Source organism: Crocodylus siamensis, chromosome 12, assembly GCF_052110815.1.
Source record: "Crocodylus siamensis isolate JL-2025a chromosome 12, ASM5211081v1, whole genome shotgun sequence".
NCBI lineage: Eukaryota > Metazoa > Chordata > Crocodylia > Crocodylidae > Crocodylus > Crocodylus siamensis.
The window spans coordinates 45876144-45899518 of record NC_143406.1 but is presented as its reverse complement, the minus strand read 5'-3'; the positions used below and the strand labels follow the sequence as shown (position 1 = coordinate 45899518).

General features: G+C 55.9%; 1 protein-coding gene across 2 annotated transcripts in view; it reads right to left on the bottom strand.

Annotated features, from left to right (window-relative positions):
• The window catches only part of RAI1 (retinoic acid induced 1), a 113069-nt gene extending 90547 nt beyond the window's left edge, over positions 1-22522 (bottom strand). For both annotated transcript variants that reach the window (XM_090023612.1, XM_090023615.1), the window contains exon 1: positions 21411-22522. The gene's annotated coding sequence lies outside the window, so the exon portion shown is untranslated. The remainder of the gene's footprint in view (positions 1-21410) is intronic.
• Positions 22523-23375: the final 853 nt, after the last annotated feature.

Sequence of the window (23375 nt, the reverse complement as noted above, 5' to 3'; positions counted from 1 at the left end):
AGCCAAGGAGGGGGGCCGGAGGGGTGGAAAGCCGACGTGCCGTACAATGGCCCCGTGCCGGGAGGTCATCGATGCTCACACCGACGAGAACGTTTGGTCTTCAAGTGATCCCCTGAAGGACCTGCATGCCTGAAACACTGCCTGGCACTCACTGAATCTGTTTCTAAAACAGGAAAGGCTCTGCTGCTCCTGCCAGGCTGAGTCAAACCTGCTGTGCCAAGGACCAGACCCTTCTCTCACCGACACCAGCAAAGCAGCGTCAGCTCCAGTGGCATTCGCCCCAAGGACACAGCCGGGCGACGCAAGGAGAGTCCTGCCCCCCCGGGTGCTGCAATCCCACAGCTCTGGCTGCTCCAGATGCGTCCATCCCTCTCGGCTCCCTCGCTCCCTGTCCCCCCGCCTGTCTCCGAACAAGTCCACCCCCCCAAACCTTATCTCTCTCCCTTTTCTGTCCTGATAGGGTCTCTGATTGCACGATCACATAACTGTAATGAGACAAATATTTATTTTGCAGATATGGGTTAATCAGGCTGGAGGTATAGAAATATTTCACGCACTAATCAGAGTATCTTCAGTAATCAGTATAGTAAATACCTCAGGTAAATTAACATCCCAGAGTTTCCCTGTCAGGTCTGCCTAACACCACGCGCGCTCATTTATCCCCAGGTTTGGGTCTGATGCTAGGAAGGTGCTGCAGACTATAGGTCCCCTTGCTTTCCATTGGTGTGGAAAGTGCTCGGGCCTGCCCTGTCTGGAGTGGGGTATTTACACCTGCAATTTGGACCCCTGGTTTCCTGCGTATGGCACCTTTACGTTTCTAAGGACAGCAGAGCCAGGCAAGAATTGTGCATTCAGCTCATTGCAAACACACACACACACACACACACACACACACACACACACGCTTTGCGCCCTGCTCTGGGCCTCATAAGCCATTCTGGCAGCACACCGAACCAGACTAGTGGCAAGAGAATATCCCCATGTAAACCATGGAGAGCAGGATAGAGGGGCATTTTGGGGAAGGAACTGGCACCTGCAAACACCGGGGGGATTATGGGCTGCCCCTACCGCCCACGGGCTGCTCGGATGGGTACGTGCAGGAACAGCCAAGGGCCCTTCGTAGGGGCCAGGATGCTGCTTTGAGCTGGTGCATTCGGGCGACACCGCAGCAGCTAACATCCTATCCGCTCCATGTGGACAGCCAAGGTCCAGAGCGACACTTTGAGCCAGGCTCCCCATACCCCCCCTTGCTGCGCACCAGCTGACGGCGGCGAGACCAGATGTGGCTGCACACCAGTCCCGAAGTGATTCCCGCAACTACAGAGGCCCATCTCCTGTCGCTCTCGTACAAATCTGCAACTCCCACCGAGCAAGAGCGAAGGACTCTGGGGCTTTGCTCCCAGTTCATGAAAACCTTTTGGGACCCTCGTGAACAAAGAGTGCCAGACAAATGGGAGAGACGACGGTAATGTTGATTATACATTTCATTAGAGCAGAAGGCTCCAGAGCGGATTTCCACGGGCAGCGCAAATGCGTGCATGGGCAAAGCCTTGTGCCGTGACCCCTCCAGCCAACCGGCGTGCCCCCCAGCAAGACACCCGGCTACCATCTATCCCTGCCTTCCTAGACGTGTCCCCTTTACTCCCTCCCTTTCCCCCAGATGCCATCACATTCATCCACCGGGACTGCCACATTCCCACTGTCTGGAAACCAGAACCACAGAGCAATTCGGAACAGAAGTGTGCAACAGCATATCCCGAGCATCCTTCTAAAGCCCCCTTCACTACAGCCGCACGCTACCTGCAAGCTGACCTAAATACGTTCTGGGGCCCTTAAGGAGTTGATGGATGTATACAGTTCCTCTCTTTTACATCTGCGGTCCCTTTCAGAGGGGAGCATCTAGACTCAACAATAGACCTGCTGTTGCGATCAAAAAAAGAGAAAAAGAACGAACCTTTCAGACCGACAGGGCTAGGGCCCTCCATTACACCCATGTGATTCCTTTAAAGTCAAAAGGTTTTCAAGGGTAGACCTGCAAGCAGAATCTGGCCTTTCCGAGACACTGTCTGTAGTTTCACCTTGTGCTACAGCCTTGGAGAAACCTTGGTAACTGGCTGGAATGAAACCACCTTGGGGACAAGGCAAGGAGAGAGGAGCAGGTAATAAGATTTCTAACTGGTGCTAGTAGAAAGGAGGAAGTAATATAACAGTTTAATTAATCTATGCCTATTAGCGTTATTAAAGAAAACAGGGAGCTATTGGAGGTTTACCTCGGAGAATATCATCAAATGGGAAACCTTCTGCAGGGAATAGTGCATCTCTGTACCCAATTTATATACCAGCATGGAAGTGTGGTGTTAGTGACAGCCAGTGCTGAAATGTCACCGTGCTTAGAAGTCATTAGCTGGGGACACAGAGAGAGAGAGAGAGAATGGAGGAGGGGACAAGGGAGAAATAGGGAAGGAAAGGAAGGAATTAATTTAATTAAAAATATCTTTAGAGCCTGTCTCTTGATTTGTATGGTTTTGGGGCTTGGCAGCGCAGTGGAGCACGGTGTGGAAGGAAAAAAAAAAATCAAGGTTGCTGGGGCTTTTTGAAGCTGATAAAAAAAAAATAAGCACACTTTTCATGTTCAGGAAGATAAATCCCCATTTTCTCAGTCTCAAGACAATCCAGTTATTTACTGACAGTTTTACTGTGAAATAAAAAGGGCTTTAAGCTTCTTTCTACTTCATGTCTTCATAGCCTGAATATTATTAGATCCCATCCTGGTGCAGCTGGAGTTTTGGCTAATAAATTTAACGTCATTAGACAGGAAAGCCTTCGCCTGAATGTTGCAATGTTTTTTTGTGCTGCCGTTGCACTCAGGCTGCATGTAGGTGGCAAGAATCAAAGGAAAGGAAGTGTGCTTGGCAAAGGGGGGAGGTCTAAAAAAAGGTTTCAGTTGGGCTAGGGTTCAGCGCGAAGGCTGTTTTGTCAGTAAGTGACACTCGGCTGAATCGCGACCAGGGTGGCGCTGAGCTCCCCTCCTGCTTTGCTCTGGTCCCCCCCAAACTGATAAATGAAGTCCCACTGCAAGTGCAGGGTGTGCAAGCAGCCAGGTGAAAGTCGTGCGTCTAGCGTTGCTCCATAAAATACTCTGGCTTTTATTGGAGCCTATACAGAAGCAAAGGGTTGTCCTTTGTTCCCGTTGTAAGGATAAAGCGGCCTCCTGCTCGACGACCGGGCCTGCCCCACCTCCAGCAACAGCACCGGCAAGGACTCTCCTTGCGACCCAGATGAACCTACTGCAGCAAGCGAGGTGACACACAGCGCGGCTGGGGAAAGCGTCATCTTTGCTTCCTAGCCCTACTTGTGTGACATGGGTCAGGGTTGCAAAAGGTCGTATCCCATATGGGATCGATACCCACCGGCTCCAGAGGCAAATGGACAGTTGGGAGCTATTGTGTCCCTGCTCCTGGGCTGCTACCGAAACCAAGGCACCAGCCCTTGATAGCGAGATCCGCAAACTCTGATCCTTATCGATCGTGTCTACGCTGCTCGGCCATCCACCCAGCCCTAACTAAGCCCCAACAGTCCTTCCCCCAGAAAGCACCAGGCTCCGTATAAGAAATGGGATAGATTTTCTGGGCACGAGTCTCCCCTTTAGCCAACCCAAAAGTATGTATCGGGAACACTGATTGAGAGGTTGTATCCGGGGTCGTATAGGATTTTACAGCTAGTGCTTTAAGGCGCCCTATTCTTGGATGCGCCATGGTCCTTTTTGCTTCGGCTGGAGCGTCAAAACTGGCAAACCTGCCAGCCGAGGGATCCCCCTGCCCAGGAGGCATCCACGAGTGGCACAGAGCTCACAACAGATGGCACAGCAGGAGGAGCCGGCGGAGGGGGAGCCTGGCATCTCTGCACGCTGGCTATTCCTGCCTGCCAGAAGGGAGCCTTGGGGAGCAAGGCACAGATTAGAGCAGCCCCCGCTCTGAAGATGCTTCAGCATAAGGGGCCGGCTCCCTAAATGGGCACCAAATCGCGCCCCCCGCCGCTACCCTGAACTCGTGCCCTGTGCTGACCGCTGCTTGCTCAAAGCCAGCAAGAGAGAACAAAGGCCCTTTTAAAAAATGTCGGACCCAGGATTCGACGGAGAAGCTCAAGTGCAAATCCTGTTGACTTACCCGTGTTTGGCCCAGGGCTCCCTGCAGGGACGGTGTCTGTCCCTAGACCTTCAGCCTGGCCATTGTTTGTCTCCTCAAACTGCCAGTTCATCCCCCACAATTGCAGCACTCCTTCTCCAGCCAGGAAATGAATCAGCTGGTAGGAAGTGCTAAAGAAGTCTGCAGCCACCTTCTTTCCCCCCCCCACCCCAACCCCACTTGTTCCCCAGTCAAGGCTCCTTTCACAAGGTCGAGGACAGCAGGTTTCCCCGCTCTTACAGCCAGACCTCCCAAATGGCTCTGCTTCTCCTGTCACTTATGCAGCTACTTTCATTGCCTGTCTAACATGCATTTGCTTTATAGTGCACGACCATGCAAGAAGGCAAAAATGCAGCCAATCGCTCCGAGTTAATGTAGGCAACCGAGCTGGCAAAGAGTAGCATCAGCTGGTATGGGGTACCCTCCTACCGACTGCAAGAAGGAAAAAAACAATCAGCAAAAATATCTTCTGACATGACGGGTCCCTCACCCTGGGACAAAACCTTATGCAACATATGCACGCGAAGGAAACGCAGGGATTAAGGTGAGATCCTGAGATCTTCCGGCAAGGGATTCAGAAGTCTCAGTGGGGCAGCGCGGCTGTGGGAAACCAAGACCCCGGCGCTACCCTGGGCTGAGATTTTTCCAGCAAGTGAGAAGCAGAAGAAATCCTTTTAAAAGAAATATGCCTATCTGGAGGATGAGGAAGGAACAGGGGAGGGAGGTCAGGTCGATAACCGGGGCTGCAACTGGAGGGGAAGTCTGTCTGCCGAGCAGCGCGAGCGAGGCCAGGGAACGGCGGGGCACGCGGGAGAAGGGGCTGTTTGGAAGCAGGAGGCAGGAAGGGGTCTGGCAGCCCTGGGGAGGAGAGATCCGGGAGTTCACCGGGAAGCAGGACCGGGAGGAAGTGTTTGGGGAGCACGGTTGAGGAAACCAGCCCTTCTGGGAAGGGAGGGAGAGGGCTCATGGGCAGGTGGCCTGAGGCCTCTGCTGGGAATCTCATCACAAGCGGACTGGAGGATACCGTTAGATGCGGACCCTGCTTATTCCCCTGCTCAAAGCCATGCATTTGCAAAAAGGGCTCCCTCCCTCTGCACCAAAAAAAAAAACGCAAGCAAAACAAATCATTGCCAGAAGTGAGCATCATTAATGAGCAGCAGATGGCTCGCAATGACAGGTACCGTCGTACCTGTGCACCCCTCCTTAACAGCCTCGCTCTTGGAGGTGCTCCCAGCTTCTCCTGCTTTCGCCAGCTGAACAATTGTGGCCCTGCTAGAGGCACAGAGACTGTAGCGCAGACAGCAGCTCTGTGAGCTGCTTTAGGGAAATCCAGTTTAGAGCCAACGCAATGCATGCAGAGTCATTAATCTAGGTCTAGTGCCAACAGGGATGGCTTTGCATTAGCGCCGGGCCCCTTTGTAGTTCAGACAATCAGTTGCATTCAAACAGTGCGAGATAACACTGCAGAAAGCTGAGACCACTGCAGCTCATTCCTCCTGTAACTGGGGGAGAGGATTTACAGGCGAAATAGCATTGCATTAATGGGACTGCTCAGTATTCTGCACAGACGCTCCCGGATAATGTCTTTGCAAACTAACTGCAATAAATTAATTAAATTAATCTACTATGCTGGGCCTGTCCCCACCCAACGTGAAATTCAAGGATGATCAGGGCTTGCCTTATCCTCCGTAGCCTCCGAAAGAATCTGATCTCACTTGCTCGGAGTTTCTGAGGCACTGAATTGCAAAGTACCACCTGCCTCACTAAACTAATCACCAGCCTGGTGGTTTAGATCACATCAGTTTTACATGTAATTAAGACTGTCCAGGAGGGCATGCAGCTGCTTACATGGTCGTTCCCTCTTATACGGCAACGTGCCTCCTGCTCAGATAGGTGCAATTAAACAAGCCTGTTCACAGTCATTAAGCATTAATGCACCTCATTAGCATAAGAACTGGAAGAAGCTTTGATGCAGGGAACCCCGCAGGAGAAAAGAGATAGAGAGACACATGCACATAGACGGAAAGGCAAAGGGCCGGCCCAGCATCTCCTCGTGGCCCCGATCAGCCATTCCAGCTCCATTTCTCCAAAGCAATGAGCCGTACCGTGGCTTCCTCCCCAGAAATGCGACCGGGTTTTTCTCCCTCCTCCCCGCCTTTCTAAATTATACTGGTAAGCCGGGGGGGGGGGAACTGTTGGGATATTAACCTAGCGAATTCATTAATGAGCTGAACTCTCTGTTGGCTTGGACGTGGCGTGCTGAAGCTTTAAAGAGGCAGGGCCCCAGACACGGAGGACGGGGTCAGGGACGACAGAGCTAACAAAGAGCCACTGTTGCCATCGGGGCGTTCGTTCCCTGGTAGGTCCGGTCGTCTCTGCTGTTCGGTTTTGCAGACACAAAGAGCGGTCTGAACAATGTCGGCCTGAACGACTTTCTTCTGTGACGGGAAGAAAAAGGAAAACCAGCTCATCAAATCTCTGGGGCGGCGACCGCAAGGCGCGTGGGCTGTGGCCACGGACGGGCCAATGCGGCCGCCGTCTCGGGACCAGGCCAGGGTGTCGAGGCAGCTATGGCAAGGAAAGCGTCCTTGTTGCAGAGCCACGCGTGCTGCTGTGAGCCGGGGGGGTGGCCACGGGGACTCGACTTCAGTCTGCTTAGCTTGCTGACACGGCAGAGGGCCGCTCTGTGTAGCGTGTCTGGACAGGGCTTAGCACTGCAGTGTTTTCGGGCAAGTCACCACGTGCTGCTGCATGCTTGTAGCGGGCTTCACGCCACGTGGCTCGCATCCTACCTGGGGACCCTCTGCGCCAGCACAGCGCCAGTAGGTAATGACGCTCCACCTCGGAGCCCCCTTGGCCGCCTACAGGGAGACTCCTCCCGCAGCTAACCAGGGGCTTAAACCAGCTGCCCAAACACTGGTCTTCCCATCACAGGCGTACCTGGAGCCCCCAGCTGAGCACCCAGGCCGTGCCTTTGCAAACCCGGCTCACCGCTCAAACACAGCACGCAGATCTCTGCTCTGTGCAAGGACGAGTCTGAAGCACACGCCCTGGATTTTGGGAGTCGCAGATCTGAATGCCATGATTTTTCCTGTTGCTGAATGTCTAAAATGGCCCCAAAACCACAACGCCATACCGAGGCACAATCCAGATCTGGAGTTTCCAGCGTGAGCTGTTAGGCCCTTACGACATCCCTGAATCACAGAAATGGGAGAGGAGCCCTGCAAAAACAGCTGGCCCCACTGGTGGAGCTCAGTGCAGGCCTGGTCTCTCATAACCTATTCTCCAGATCCCTGGCCAGCCCGATTTTAAATGACCCCACGTGTTCAGCCAGCTCTCTCTTGCCCGGGAAGAGCAGCGCACCGCCCAGCCAGGACTCACCGCTGGGAATGGTTTTCCGGACCGCCGCGTCTCCCCCTCGTCTTGCTCTCATTCCATTGCTGCTAGTCATGCCCCGCTGTACCAGCCTCTCCCTCCCCGGTGTTTATATCCTTCCAGCACAGACAGTTATCGCATCTCCCTGAGTCATTTGGCCGAGCTATGCGTGCTGATAACAGCAACTTTCCCTCCTCCAGCACCTTCTATCAGGGGTCTCGGAGCATTTTACAGACGTTAATTGAATTAGTCTCGCAAGCACCTCGTCAAAGAGGCTGGCGTTATAACACTTTAGAGACTGGGGGAGGGGAGGTGAACGAGCGCAGCCTGGTTAAGACCGGGGCCTGATCCTGCAGCCCCCGCCGCGTGCCCTCCATCCCTGTAAAGCAGAGCGAGAGTTGAGAGCTCTCGGTGCCCCAGTGGCACCCGGTCCCTCTATAACTTGCATCTGGTCACACCCCAGCTCGGGGAGAACCGGGGAAGACCTAGGTCTGTGTCCACCCTGCCAGGCCCTCTTTCTCCTAGGACAGCCTCCCACAGAGCCCAGGGAGGTCACTGGAGAAATCCCCGCTGGCTTCGATTCATAGATAGGCACGGGGTGGGCAAAATGTGGCCCGCGGCTGGATGCGGCCTGCCAGGCCATTCTATCCGGCCCGCGGGACCCCTAAAAATTTAGAAAATTAATAGTCATCTTTCCCTGGCTGCCTGTCATGCGGCCCTTGATGGGTTGCCAAAACTCAGTAAGCAGCCCTCCACCCAACATAATTGCCCTCCCCTGTGTAGGGGCTGGAAGGGACCTTGCAGGTCATCGGGTCCAGCTGCCCCTGCACTTGGGCAGGAAGACAACTGGGGTTAGGTGGCCGCAGCCAGGTGACTGTCCGGTCTCCTCTTGAACACCTGCAGGGGAGGCGACTGCAGCAGGCTTCGGAGCAGGCTCTTCGCTCGGTCCTGTTCGGCTGTGCAGCGGGCCAGGGGAAGAGCAAGCTGGGCTCCTCCCCGGCAGCGGGCTGGGAGAGGGACTGATGCTGCGCTGACCCTGGGCGAACCGAGCCCCGCTCTCCAGTCCCTTCCCATTTGCCTGATGTTATTACAATTAGTACCGGGGCCTGGAAAATAAAAAAGGCCAGGCTGCTCCCCCCTCCGGCCCATAGCCTGTGTGCAAGGCTGGCTAGCGTATGTGACCGCTGCAGCGCTCTGCCCATCGCCCTGGTGAGAACATCTAGCAGGCGCTTTAGGTGATGGGGTTTACTGAAGGCAGCTTCAATGGCAAATGGAGAGGAGTGTGTGGGGGGGAAAAAACCCGTGAAAAATCTATGCCAAAAAAAGAGAGAGAGGTGGGAGGGTGTTTTTTAATGAAATCAATGACTCCTTCCTATAACTCTGCCTGTTGTAAGGAAATGTCTCTCCAGTAGCGGCCAGGAGCAGCAGTCCCAGGGCTGTGACATTGCTGTAATGCTTGGAGCTCGGCTCTCTATCTCTGGCAGCAGCACCGTCTTTTTGTCATTATTGGCTGTGATTGCAGGAGGTGCAAGCCAGCGCGCTGAGTGCTGAGATATTGCTGTCTTCCCCTCCCTCTGGACGACCTGCCCTCGGAGGAGCGGAGGGGGGAGAGGAGGGAGGCCAGCTAGGGAGCAGCTTTCCCTTTGCCTCCCCTGAGCCAGCGCCACAAACCCGAGCCCACATGGATAGGTAGAGGTCCCACAGGGGCACTTGGAGTGCTCATTAGGAAAGCAGTGACAGATGCATTAGCTATTAAGGGATGGGGGAGGGGAAGGCGATCATAGGACTTAAAAAAAAAAAAGCCCGGCAGTTTTTAGTGCTGTCAGATCTGTTTTTTTCAAGCACAGTGCAAAGCACGAGAGGTTCGAGAAAACATCTTGCATGCGCACGCACATCGCCCTGTCCCCCTCTCATCTGTCAGCGAGCCGGGTAGTTTGCACGCGCGCCCAGCGCGGAGCCGGCTATTGTCTGCGGGCGCCCGCCCCGGTGTAGGGTCTGGAGCAGGGATCTCTCCCCATGGCGTAGGTGATCCCGCATCTTCCCCAAGCAAACGCCCCGCGAGCCGCTGGCGGGGAGCCTCGGGACCCCGCCGAGCCGGAGTCGAGTTGTCCTAACGGAGGCGCAGCTTGCGGAGAGGACAGGTCCCAGCATGAGATGCTCCTTCCTGATCTCAGCAGAGGCTGCTCGGATCATGACCGAGCCCCGCGTGCCGGGGCCTGTCGTCCCCGCAGGCTCCAGCGAAGGCTGAAACAAAAGGACGGGCACAGGTCACAACCGTACAGCTTCACAGGCCGCGTCTGACCCGCGTTGCCGGGACCGTGACCACGGGGGACAGGGCCGAGCCGCTCGCCCCTCCGGCTCGAACACCTGCACCGAGAACAACAGATGCTGCACCTGCAGACAAGCCCAACACAACACGGCGCCGGAGCTGGGATGCGCGGCCACCCCGCGCCGCCGGAGAGATCCTCCCGCAAACAGCAGCAGGAGCCTGCTTCCCAAACACGCTCCAGCCCCAGCTATTGTTTTCGCCGGCTTGGATTTTAATTGCTCTCAGACGGCGTGGCCTAATAGCTCACCCAAAAGGGCGCGCAGACAGAGGCCGGGGGTCTGCGCATCCGCTCTCTCCACTCCCGCTTTGTAAACCAGGCCGAGATTTTTCTAAACCACCCACAGGGGAATTTTCCACCCCCCACCCCCTGCCGCCGCCACCGCCACGAATTTCAATAAGAGCCACGATTGGCTTCTGAGCTGCAATCAGAATACAGCAACCTTGGGCTAGCAAAACCCCCAAATTTCCCCCGCCGGCTCAATTCTAAAGCAGCCCCTCAGATCCCCTTCAAGCAAGCCTCCGTGCACCAGCCCTATTGTGTGCGTAAATCTCTGCGCCGGGGCCCGCACGCCTCCGCGCTATTGATAAAGTGAAACGAGTCTTAAATATTTAATGAGCGAATAAACCTGTTAAGAGGATATGATTAACTGCCCGCCACAGCTCTGCATTTAAGGTGTCCCTGCTGCACCTTTAGGGGTTTTTTTTTTTTTTTCAAATTTTAAGGGAAATCAGCAGCTTGAGCAGCTGTCGGCAGCGCCAGCCCGCCCCGCGCGCGTGCCGCTCCGGGGGCATAAATATGCCGCGTGAATGCGTGTTATTAAGTGCGGGGAAGGGTGGAGCCCTCTCAGCTCAGATAGATGCAAAAACAGCAAATCAAAGCAAATGGGGAGAAAAAAAAGAAACAGGGCCGAGGAGGTTTTCCAGGAGGTGGCAGGAGCAAGCCTGCCAGACAGAGAACAAGCCCGAACAACGAGCACCTTTCAGTCTGCACAAGGGAGGAAGGTCGGGCGTGCGGCTGGAGGCCGCAGGAGGAAAAGCCAGGAGACCTTGATTCTATTTCCAGCTGCAGCGGGGACTTTCGCCGCGACCTTGGCACGTCACTTCAGGGCCAAATCTGCCCTCTCTCCAACGCCAGGGGAGACAAGGGGAGTCTTGTTCCCACCGAGTGCGGCACAGGGCTGGACACAGCGCTTCCCTGCGCGTGCTTCCTCCATCTGCCCCGAGCTCCACCGCGCGAACGTAGCAGGCCGAGCGGGGCAGCCACGCAAAACTGCAAAGTAGCAGGATTATAAACATCTTTGTGCTCCTCAACGCTGGTGTATTAAGATTATTTTAGGATTTTGGAGCGGAGTTAAAAAAAATTTCAAAGCATCTTCGTTTGATGTTAAAAATATATTTGGCTACATTTAGGCCACCGTTTGTTTGCAAGGGCTCTTACCACCAGGCAGATTTGCCCCCCTCCTTTCCCCAAAAGCAAACGTTGAACAGGAATAGAAGGTGTTTAGCAAAAAAAAGAACGGCAACTTCTCATTTGGAAACATTCCCACCCAAAACCCGAGTCGAAAAATTTCGTCGAATCAGGAAGCAGAAATATATCCTGTGACGAGGTGCCCAAATAAAACAGCTCCAATTCCTGTGACTGAATATTCACAATGAATTGCTCACAAAAGAGTAAAGCCCGCAAATACTTTGCAGAAATTATCTGCTGAATAATTCTGAGTAACTTATCCAACTGGGGTGGGGGGAACACTATCATTTTGAATAATGAATGCAACTGGAGAAAAATCTCAAACAATTTGTGGACAGAAGGGGTGAAATTCATTGAATGAATTATTTCTTATAAATTATTCATCCCTTTATTAATTATTATGTAACACCAGTGCCCACATACTATGGTATTGCTGGAGAATACACAATATGCTGGTGCTGGACAAAAATAGGAGAACATGTTACAATCCAGCTAAGCTTTTTATTTTTTCTTTTATATACACCCTACACCAAGATGCCTTCCAGAGAAAGGAAGGAGTCTGGTATAGGCCAGGAGGACATGATTTACCAAACGGTGAAATACTGATAAAGCAACAAACTACAAGGCAGCAGCCCAGGGAAGGCAGCTCTGGTACCCAAAGTAAGAGGATTAGGCAGAGGGTCCAATTTCAGAGGAGCGGTGGCATGGAAGGTCCTGGGAGAGACCGGGCCCAGTGCCCACAAGCTTTTGAAAACAAGGACGATCATTTGGGACTGAATCTTGAAAAGGACAGGGCAGCCCATGCGATCCGCCTGGGTGGAGCTCGCTTTCTGTGCAAGAAAACAGCTATCCCTTTCTGCACATGCTGAGGTTTGGACAATCAAGCTCAGAGGAGCCGCAGGAAAGGAGTCAGAGAAGTCTGGGTAACAGCTGATGAAGGAAGGACAGCTCAGTGGGTCGGACTCCGGCCTGGGAACCTGGATGCGGTTCTGCCACAGACTTCCCGTACTCCCTTGGGCAAATCACTTAGCCTGTTTGCTACGCCTGCGCAAGGATAAGCGCATTTCCCTACCCCATGGTGGCACTGCCGAGGAGATCAGTATGTGAAAGGCTGCAAGGTACACAGCGGTGACGGGGTTATGCGAGCACAATAGATGGGATTTAGTCAGCTCTCACCATGTTCCACTGTGCCGGGCCGAGTAGCAGCCTCGGATTTATCACGTAAGCAGCTGGAGTAGGCTCCATCCCTGCCTTTTTGTAACAGGGACGGGCCGAGACATAGGAGACAGCTCAGCCTGAACCGCCGCCTCTCGCCAGGAGCCAGTCTCTAGATGGATAATTCTCAACCAGGGCGCTGGGAGGTCCTCTGAAGGGTGCCAAGAGAGAAACGCAGGCTCAGGCTTGTCCCTGCCTTTGCGGACCCCCCACCCCCGCCACCCGGCCCCCGTGCAAGGAAATAAACACCGTAATAAAGTGGTTTGTGGAACGAGGTGCCCCCCGATTCACACAGGTAACGGAGGGGTGTATCGGATCCAATGACGGGGGCCTCGAGTCCAAGAAAAGGTTGAGAACCACTGACCTAAATGGAAACTAAATGGGGCAGCTCTGCTCGGCTGGCGAATCCCCAAGGGGTGGCTGTTCTCGTGCTGCCGAGAAGCAGCTGAGAGACGAAGCAGTCTGGGAGGAGCCCCTGGGGCAGAAGGAAAACTTTTTGAGGGACGGCAGCGTGAGGCTGGACAGCGGGACTGGAGACTATTTCCCAGCCACGGTGGAGTCGGGCGGAGAAGGCGGCAGGCATTCGAGGAGGGAAGGGGCGAATGCTGCATTCGAGGAGCTGTAGGGGTCAACGGCTGCAGAGGACGGAAAGCAGTCCGCACGGGCTGGGGGGCCAGCGTCATGGGGACCCAGGACGGCTATCCCGCCGCGAGTCTAACAGTCCAACTGCCTGACGTGAGCTTGTCGGGGGGGACGGCAGCTATCTGTCACCAGCTGAGTGGGTCAGTTTATTTGCACCGCTTCCTCCCATCTCTCGTGGTTTCTTTCATCGCTGCTAGAGCCCTGTGCTGCACCTTTCATTCCTCTCCACCTCCCCTGCATTTCCCCCCCGCCTTGCTCCAGCAAAGTAGCGCAGAAGAAAGTGCCCGTATGGGGTCCCGGCTTCGGGCCGCAGGGCTCGTACAGCACTTAACTCTTGTGAGCTCGCTCACCCTTTGAGCGATGGCTCGGCTAAAGGCTACCTGAGCTGACAGAGGTGGTGGGTCCTGAAAGGGAGGAGGCTCCCATTAAAGTTCAGCCATTGTATTGCTCACAGCGGGCTCCCCCGGCGCCCGGGAACGCGCACCGCGCAGCAACGCAAAGGTTCAGTAGTGCCCTTTTGCGACCGGCTCGGTTGAGCCCATGAAGAATATAAACCTAGCCAGCGGCCTGCCCCCTTGGCAGGCGTCGCCAGTCGGGAGAGGCCAAGAGGGTGCAAGGTGAGCAAAGGGCAGCCCGCGGAGCTCCACAGCAAACCTGGTGCCTGCGCTTCGTTTAACCGAGGCTTGCTCCTTGGAGGCAACCTATCCCAGCATGCAATGCTTTAGCTGGACACCTCCCCCCCTGCAAATGCCCCCTGGCCCAGGATGGAGCACTACCCGCCGGGCACTGTGGTCTCGGTGGGGCTGCTTTGTTAAAAAATGGGAGCGCTGTGGCTTATGCAGCGAGATACTGCCCTGGGCTGCTTGGAGGTTGCTCACCAGGCCCCGAGCGGGGCAAAGTGCTGACCGGGAGTAACGTTGTCTGGAGGGCTGCAACGAGGTGTGACGTGTAGGGGTGATGCTCTGGAACGAGATGGAGCTTCATTTTTCTGCCCAAATCACATGATGTGGGTCAGGGTTACAAAAGGTTATGCCCTGATCCCACAGCATGATAGCACTGTATCTTCCCTTTTTTGGGTGAAAATCCCCACCCAAAAGCAGTCGCAACCCAAGGGCCCGTCTACATGGGGAGACTTGGGAGAGTCAATTCCGAATTCATTTTAAAGCGGCTTTGTCAAACCATGTTGAAGCCCTTGTGTGGACACTCATATCCAGAATTAAAGCAGTCTTAATTTGATTCAATTGACTTCACTTCCAATGGGAATCCAACTAAATTGAATTAAGGTCCGCTTTAATTCGGAATAATAGGCCCCACATGGGGGTTTAATATAGATGATCTAATCCACTTGAAAAGTCACACTGTTTGTTAATTTGAATTACCCGTTGGTCACGTTCCTATGCAGGCAGGCCTTAATAAGGGCAACAAACAAAGCACAGAGACGGAGACGGAGACGGCCAGGCTGGTGGTCAGGGGACTGGAGCGCCAGCGCTAGCCACTGCACCGCTGCAAACGGGGCCCACTCGGCCTCCCAGCGGTGCCTCCCACTGCGGCCGTCGGGGCTGCGGAGGTGGGCTTGCTGCCTGGAGTCTAGGTCTGCCAGCGTTTTCATGATCAGCGATTATAATGCCTCGGTGAGGGCGCAGGCACTCTCAGCAACATCCTGAATGTCTTCAGGAAACAAAGAGCCGGTCTCTCGCTTGATTTGGTTTAACTGTCTTCTGCTTCTCCTATCGCACGGGCCCTCAGGGGTGGTTTTGATGTGCGACGCTGGAGCGGATGGTGTAGCTGCACCCCTGGCAGGTGGCCAGCCACTTTCCGCTTGGCATCTCACGTTGGCTTCCACTTGCCACGTGGGAAACTCTTCGGTGTGCTCGCTGCAGTATCTCTCCTCTTCTAACGTCCTGCTCTTTTGCAGAGACTGCAGGGTTAACAGCCTCTGGCTGGCAGCAAACGAAAGCACTCATTTTTGTCCTCCTGCCCATAAGGTCCTGAACTAGTGGGATGTTTTTGACTACTTACACAAAAAATGGGAATAAAACTTTTCTTTAAAAAGTGAAAAAAAAACCCTCACGCACATCCCCATGCCCCACTTCACCTCTCTCTCAAAAAAGGAATTTTTCAGGGACGTTTCTTCCTTTTAAAAAAACTTCTGGTTTTTAAAAGGGAACTATGAAAAAGGAAACCATTGGATATGTTTTTCAGTTTCCATGCCAAATTTTTATTTGGGTTTTTCCTCTGGCCTACTTGGCCTTCCCTTAATCTTTATCCTTTCTCCCTCTCCTCTGACTTCTGAATAGTTTGCAAAAGTTAAAAACCATAAGTGTTATTCCCCCCTGCCCCCCGGCCCCAGGGCACCAGACTTTGCCCACTGCTCTTGCGATATTCAAGCAATGGGAAGCACAGAGGCCTTGAATTCACCCGGGTGCTTTTTTACCCAGGGGAGCATGTTTTGGGGAGAAATGGCTGTGCTATTTGTACTGACTTTTCCACGAGCCCCTTTCGGTGCACACAGTGAAGGCTTGACATTATGCACTTGGACTGATACATCAAAAAGAATTGCTGAAATGAGCCACTCATGAATCGAGGGCCATTATCTGTTATTAACTCACCTGGACTCCCACGGTGAGCAAACTACGATTCATAATGTGCTATTTTGCTACTTGATGTGTAGTGCAACAGTTCCATTTTAAATATGCGAGCAGTCCACTAATAAGAGGTAATTTCCCCCCATTCTTGGACTGAAAGCAATCAGAAATGTCAGTGTGGCGTCAGGGGTTCTTTCTGCATTCTGTTTCCCAGATTTACTGCAGATTTCCCATTTGGATACATTATCTGGCCGCGGTAGGACATCTTGGGCTCTGTTCTTACACTTTTCCACGTACAGATGGGCACGGAGGATTATGCCTGGGGTTTTCAAGTTCCCTTTTTTCTCACCTGTCAGTGAGGGACAGTCCCCTGGCAGGGACGAGCTGAACAGGGAACTGCTGGTGCACCCAGGGAAAGGGAAACTGGTTTCTTTTCCTTTGCTGCCAAGAGGTGTGAAATGGCTTGTGTGAGACGAATGGTGTCTCAAGCGCTGCAGTCTCGCCGTAGACCTTCCCATGTCTGAGAGTCCAAATCAGCCCACCTCTGCAGTGGCTGAGGGGCTACATTGCTTGCATAATTCAAACATGATTGCTCCTAACTCAGGGGCAGGTGATTATTTTGGGAGGAGGACGAGTTTTGCCAAGCCACCAAGGGCCACGTGACAGGCAGCTAGGGGCAGACAAAGATTAATTTTCTAAATTTTTTCGGGGCCCCGCAGGCCCAATAGAACAGCCCGGTGGGCTGCATCTGGCCCACGGGCCACATTTTGCCCACCCCGGGGACTTCAACTCCTTGCGGGGGCCAGCAGGCATCTTCCGGTCTGCTTTGCAATGGGCACAGAGATATTCGGTCAGCCACGGTGGCTCAGCAGGAAAACCGTGCGGGGGGGAAGAGACCGGGTGCCCGGTGAGCTAAGCACTGGACCAGCCCACCCGGGCTGCCCGGTACAACGAACCGCCCGGCTGCCTTTCCCCAAGATGCCCTCGTTTTCCCTCCGCGACTGCCTCGCAAAGCCCCATCTTCCATGCCCTTCCAGGCTGACGACGAGTGGGTCCCTTCCTCTTCGGCCACGGCCCCCCACCAGCCCACCCTGGGCGCCAGGGCAGGGAAGGGGCCTTCCCTGGGCGCCAGCTTCCCCTCCGGGTCCCGCAGGAGCCCTCCCTGCCGTGTCGGGAGGGGCTTGCGGCAGCTCCTCCGACAATGACATTCGCTGCCGAGTGCCTGACATTGAACTCAGCCACTCAGAACATCGGGCGTCTTCCTGGCAAGAGCAGCCGCTCGGCTTCAACACCCTCGGCGCGGGGACAGGGAGGGAGGGGAATGCAAAAGCAGAAGCGGCAGCCAGACAGCTGCCTCCTCCTCCTCCTTTTGTGCAGAAATGTGTTTTTGTTTGTCAGTCAAACAGATTGTTTTCCCCTTCTTCGCAGGCCAATTGTTTCTGCTCCTGCAAGATAAGAGATTGAAAAGGCCTATATTTTTACGGTTCTGAAGCTGGGACCTCAGAATTGGAGGGGAGACATTGAGGGGGAGGAGACGAGCGTTCAAATCGTCTCCCCCCCAGCTCCCTTTTCTCCGGCCTGGAGCTGCCGCTGCCTCGCAGCTCTCTTGCTATTTAATCTCAGTGTCGCCGGCGGACTCAGGAGGTTTATGCAGCCTCGTCCTCTTTGCACCATCTGCTGAGAAGGAGCCGCCTGGCCCGTCTGCAGCTCCTTGCTCCGCCTTCCCACCGAAAAAATGAAGGGAGCGCAGAGCTGCTGCAGACATGCATCAGCAGAGGGAGGCCTGTGGGGTGGGGGCTAGGGAGTTCGTGGGGGCACCGGAGTCCCCAGGGAGGCGGTGAGTGCAGATGTGGGCCGACATGAGTGAGCAAGAGCACGACTTTGTCCCAGGCTAACCTCTCGCCGGTCTGGGGTGCTAGTGGCATCCTTCGTCAGCATCCAAACTCAGAAGCGGAGAGCATCTTCTGCGAGCACTGCCCTGCCTGACCCCCCGCATTCAAGTGGCTTTTGGGCCAGTTACGCTGCACTTCTGCGATCGCGGAGAGCTGACCCGTCCGACTTACTATAGACACCTCATCTGTGGTACAGAGCAGGCCGTGGCCCCAGGGTGCTCAATACTGAACGCCCGCAGCCCAAGCGCCTGCCGCGGCTTGAGAGACCTTACGGTCTCGGGAAGGGAGCCCGTGGGGATCAGCCTGCTGCGACGGCCCAGAGCGAGCGTCCTTTGCTCCTGTACACCGGTCACATCCTGCTTAATTATTCGGTCCTCGGGAGCAGAGGGAGGGCTCTGCCTCCCATCCTCCAGGGATCACAGCCTGCAAGGGGCCAGTGCAGTTCATATCCAGCTCATAAGCCTCTCAGAGCTCAGGCTTGAGGAGTGAGATTCACTCAATTAATTTTGCTTTGGCAAAAAGTCCATTTTTATTGCTATTTCATGCCTTCAGTATAGATTTTCTCTGCTCGTCTCAAAGGGATAATAAAACCCGACTCGTTCTTTTTATAAAAAGTCTCACACTCCCTCTCTCCCTCATTTTCTCTCTCTCATCAGGCTCTTGTGTTCCCCATCTAGAGATGTAAATTTAAAGGGGACGAGCTGTCATTTAAAAAAAAAAACCAAACAACCCAGCTCAAAAAGCCAATCTGTGAGCAAACTTTGCCAAGCCCCAGCTCTATAAGTAGTGCGGCCAAACTCAGGGATGCCCGGGGCTGTACTCTCCACATCTAACGGGCAAAACGTGGAGCACCTCTCCGCTGTCACGACCGGGGCAATATGGCCCGCGGGGACCACGTGTCCTAACAAACCATGCTCTGTTCTGCTACCAGGCTGCTAAGGTCCGGGAGGTGCATGTCTGCCGGGACCTGTTGTATCCAGGGCCTGTGCATGTAGCGGACAGATGACGGCCACGCTGTGGACTGCTTTGACTCACAGCTTGCATCTCAGCCATCTCTGCTGTAAGAGCTCCAAGCCGAATGTGTTGGCGCGGTTCCCTCCTTCATTACTCCAGGAGTCCTATTCATCAATGTCCTGCAACGTCCAGGCAGCTGCAAGCCTCCCCCGCCACCACAACAGCTCCCCCAAGTGCATGGGGTCCCTCAGACGACACAGAGGACCACGTAGAGCCTTTCCCGGGGGGGGCGCGGGGCATGGGTCTAGGAGGAAGGAGCCGAGCACGGACCCGCTTCTTCAGCCACATACGTCCGCAACCGATGAGCACCCTCGGACCTGCCCCAACTCGCACTCGGGGGTGCAATGAATAAGAGGGGTGCGAACCACATCCACCGAGTCCTGATAGTAAGGAAAGCAGGACCCCAGCTGAGGCAGTCGCATCTCGGGGGTCGTGGTGCCCAGCTATTCCCTGGTGGGGTGCACCCGCCCCTGCCGTAGAGCCCTGCCCCGGAGTAGATCAGGAGCCCCCCCTGCGGAGTAGCCGCTGCGCTCACCCAGCGCCACAGCCCTCCGAAGAGACGCGCCGCTTTGATAGCAAACCCAGGTCCTTACAGGCCCGGCGGGAGCAAGAGGCAGCCCAACCCAGGGCTCCCTTGCAGCAGATCACAGCTGCGACCGTTGCGGAGGCATCGGTTTCTCGTGATCCCCCGGGGGCCCCCGCACCTTCCCTTCCTCGCCAGCACAAAAGCTTTTCTGGTCACCGACCAGGCCGCTGCTCCGCGTCGTTCTGAGACGTCGAGGCCTGCGCGTGCAGCCTGGCCCGCAGCGCCTGCCGGCACAGGAAACCCGCAGACCCATCTGCTCCTGCAGGTGCGGCTGGCTGCAAGCGACACAAGTGCGGAAGGCGGCCTGCGCCGGGATGGGGGACCCCACGCGGGCGAGAGGCCCCAGGGCGAGCAGACGGCCTCACTGAAGCCTCCAGGCCTGGCTGCCTATTTGTACGTGGTGAGGGGACACGAGAAGAGAAGCCCACCCAGGCGAGGCTGGAGCCTGGCTCCACCTGTTACACGAAACTTCACAGGCGCCAGCCTTTTCTTTGGCCATCGCGCTCACCCACCAGCCGAGCACTGCTAAACGTTGCAGAGACGTGGATTAAACAGGGATGGTTCTCAGCGTGAAACCCCGCCGCTCCCGGACTCCAGAGCAGGCCGGCCGCACATCGACCGTCGCGGCCCTGACATCCCCAGAGAGAGACCCAGCTCGAGGCCACAAAATGATCAGGGCTCTCAGCGAAGTAAAGGAGGATCAGGCACGTGACGGTCTTCCTCCAACCCGTAGCTCCCCCAAGCCAAGATCTGGTGACCGCTCAACAAACTGTGACCGAGGGACCGCCAGGAAAGTGGCTTGGAGGCAATGGCACCATGGGGAGAGCTTGTTTGGCCAAGCGGTGGGGGGGGATCCCTCACAACCCACAGGTGACGGGGGACGCCGGCTTCTGCCTGATGCACGTCGAGCTGCCGTGGAAAACCCAGCGGGGACACATGTGGGTCCCAAGCATCAGTGGTCTCCCTGCCAGACCAGGACAAGATCCCAACTACTCTGGTCTCCAAATTTCCAAGCTGGATACACTCTGCTCCCCTCAATCTCCCCTCTATTTCAACGGGGTGGTGGTATTCTTCCCAACTTCCTACCGCACAGCCCCACCTCAGCAGACACTGCATTTCGGGAGCCGACGTGCCCCCCTCCAGCTTGCAAAGAAAGCCCTGTGAAGTCCTCCTGGGCGAAGGGCGGCAAAGAAACATGAAGTCACGGTTTATTTTATTTCACGACGACACGTAGCCAACCTGCAACCACTGCCGCCCTCCTTTTAATGCCCCAGAAGCACGGGAGGTCCTTATGCAGCAACAGCAGAAGAGAGCAACCTAACACAAAACAGGCCTTTTCTCCATTTTTGTTGGCTACTTAAGAGCCTTTTAGAAAACCATCCCCCAGATAGCTCAAGGCACGTTTTCCTCAGCCACTGAGACATGAAGGAGAGGCTGCGAGTCCCGGGTTTTGTCTCGCACTCTGCAGCTTCCTCACTGCTCGGGCCTGGAGCCTGGCGCCTGGCCCCTCCCTGCCTCAGTTGTCCCATCTGTAAAAGGGGGAGAAACTGCAAGAAGCATTTCTCTTGCCTCACAAATATGGAGAGAAACGACAATGAGAACAGGAACCATCCTCAGCCTGCAGAGGCTTGGTGGGACCCGACCCGGCACCACGGCGCCGAGCCCAGCTTGCCCACGCCCCGCCACGCGTGAGCAGGTCGTGCTCGGGCACGACGCCACGGAGCAGAGCCACGTCAGGCCAGACCCTGCACGAGAGGCGCGCGGGCCTACAGCGGCTGCCCGAGGAGCGGGCCCCACCAGCAGACAGAGCCTCCAACACCGACCACTGCCCAGAGCTAGAGACCCCGGGCGGGCGCTGCCGGCCGCTCTCACCCGGGGCCCTGGAAACCGGCCCGGCCCCGCGCCCCGCGCCCCGGGCGCAGGCCGCGCGTGGCAAGTCGCTCTGCGGCTTAACGCCCCGGCCGGAGCCGGGCCCCGGGGCGCTGGGGCAGGGTGGGAGGATTGCAGGCGTGGCACAAGTACGTTCGGGGACAGGAGCGTAACTGGTGCAAGAAGAGAGGCCACCGGTGCCAGGCGGGCGGCCCTTCCCTTCCCTTCCCTCCCCTTCCCCCAGCTCCTACCTGGCGGCGCGGCGCGGCGGGGCGGGCGCCTCCATCCTCCGCTCCCGCGGGTCAGCGGGCCCCGGGCGGGGCCGGGGGAGGGCAGGAAGAAAAGTTGGAGGCATGGCCGGCTGCTGTCGGAAGTGCACGCTCGGGTTTCCCGCAGGGGAAGCCGGGGCTCCTGCCCATGCCGACAGCACCATCTCCCGGCCGCCTCGCCCCCGCCGCGGGCAGGGGCTGCGCCCCGCGCCTCTGCCCCCGCCGGAGCCAGGGCACGAGCCCGCTCCGGGGGAGCCCCGGGGCAGAGGGCAGGGCAGGGCCGCTGCCTGCCCCGGCACGCCAGCGTGGCAAGCCGAGGTCGCGGTGCTTTTACCCAAATCGGCACCGAGGCTGGGCGCTGCCGACTCCGACGGAGCGGGGCCCAGCGGTGCGCGGGGGCTGAGCCGCATCGGCCCAGAGGAGAAGCTGTGGGGAGGACGTGTATTAAGGAAGACAGCCTGATGCTTACTCGGTGTTTTCCTTTCCAGCAGGTGCTGGGCGAGAGCCCCGAGCTGCTTTTGCAGCGAGATAACCCTTTGCGCGGGTTGCAACGTTCGGCGGATGTGCTTCGCAGGAAACCACATTGCTGTGTAGCCCCATCATGAACCCCCTGGCCTCTGCCAGGCCTCCTCTCTTCATCCCCCCTGCTTGCACCTGCCAGCAGGCCTCCCGGGGCAACTTGTCCCAAGGAGACTAGTAGGAAGAACCCCAGCCCTCCCTTGCAGAGTCTGTTACGGCACCCCGCGTGCAGGGCCTCGGTTTGGATGGGAGCCTTTTAGCCCTGCTGTGAACATGAATATTTGATGCTAATTATCCTAATTCAATTCCAGGCAGGGAAATCCACCCCTTGAAATGGAGCCGCTGTCCCAGAAGGAGTTACAAGCCATTTTGGGTGCTGTGCCTGGCAAACTCAGGCCACCCTATTTTATGTTGTACTTTTATAACCAAAATTTCTCCTATATCTATTTCTTCCCCATTTCTGCTGGAAAGACCCAAACGGAAAGAGTAAAAGATGCCGGGGTCTGGAAGACTGTGAGAGGCGCAGACATACAGCAAAGTTAACGAGGGTCTTTCCCCTCTCTCCTCTGCAGGCACCGGGGCCCTGACTCCTACCCAGAGAAGGGAAACGGTTTCTCGAGTCTCGACAAACGCATCGTTTTTAACTCGATGGCCTCCCTTTAACCTCCAAAGTCAGCACTAGCCATCATCTGGCCCTGCCTGCCTGCCAATGCAAGATTGCTCGCTGAGCGCCGTAAATCGTGCGGCGCTTTGTGCAGTCTCAGCCTGAAATAGCAAGCGAGTGGTCTCGGGGTCCCGCAGGCAGAGGCAGCTGGGCTGGATGTCCTGGCTGCCTCACCTGCAGGCTCTGGCACGAGCCCGGCAAGGAGAAGTTGTTGCTGTGCTCGGCTCCTGGCAGCCGCGCACGTTCTGGGGTTAGCACGTCCTCTCCGAAAGCAGCCAGACGTGCAGATGAAGGCCGGTCACAGGAAATACCTGCAGCTCTGCTGCTTCCCCCGTCTAAAAGCCAAACAACAGAGAAAGTGTTAACGGGGCCTCTGCTATTCGGAGAAAGCCAGAGCGCTGGGATCCCGAGCAGGAAAGAGCTCCGAAGTGGACACACGAGCCATTGTTTCTCCAGGCCCTTGGATCTGAATTCACATCGGCCTCCTGTACGACTCCCAGCCAGAAGCCAGGCTGATTTCATCGCAGGCTTTTAACAGGAGCTGAAGAACGACCAGGCTGGTTCGGACCAGGAGCCCATCTCGTGCACACCTCCAGTCCTGCCCCCACGAACGAACCTACTCCTGGGGGAATTCGTTGCCTGCCCCCAGCCGCCAGAGTTTAGCTTAAACCCGGGACCTTGTGTTTTTTTTCAAGGCTTGTGTTTCTACTTCTAACCGTTGCTATTGTAAGGAGGGGTAACAGGATTGCCTTTATTCTTCAGTC